A 680-nucleotide genomic window follows, 5' to 3' on the forward strand; every position below is an offset into this window, starting at 1 on the left:
TAATTGATATAAAGCTTTATATTAATATACTAGCAAATTATTAAGCTTAATAGTACTTAATTGATATATTATAAAGCATATAATACTTGCAATTATTATTAAGCTTTGTATTAAGCTTAGTAATTGATAATTAATTAATTATCAACTTATAACTTTTATATATATATTCTTTGTATTAAGCTTTGTATTAAGTTTTTTAAGATATTCTTCTTTTAACTCAGGGTTTTCAATTTTTGAAATCGAAGTGAGAAGTAAATCTTCTTGTTCTTTTGATTTGGTTAGAACCGAACAAGTTTTTGGATTGCAGCAAGAATCAGCACAGCCAAATTTAACACAATTTTCAGATATATCAGAAGTAGAATGATAATCAGAATCAGAAGAATAGTCAGAAAAATCATTGTTTTGGAAGATTCTAAAAATTTTTGCTTTATTATCGTCATGGATATTTAAAGCATTAATCTCTTTTTTAATCTTTTTGAGAGGTTTAGGGCACTTATCAGCATAGTGTCCTATTTCTCCACAATTGAAACATTTATTTTTTGAAAAATATTTTTCAAATTTAGAATCTTTATTCTTTTGAGGATTTTTTTAAATATTTAGGCTTATTAAATTTTCTTTTCTTATGACTATTGTAATATGGAGGGGGTGATTTCATGAAAAGTTTGCCAGATTTCTTCCTA

The sequence above is a fragment of the Corylus avellana genome, chromosome ca11 (assembly GCF_901000735.1).
Source record: "Corylus avellana chromosome ca11, CavTom2PMs-1.0".
NCBI lineage: Eukaryota > Viridiplantae > Streptophyta > Magnoliopsida > Fagales > Betulaceae > Corylus > Corylus avellana.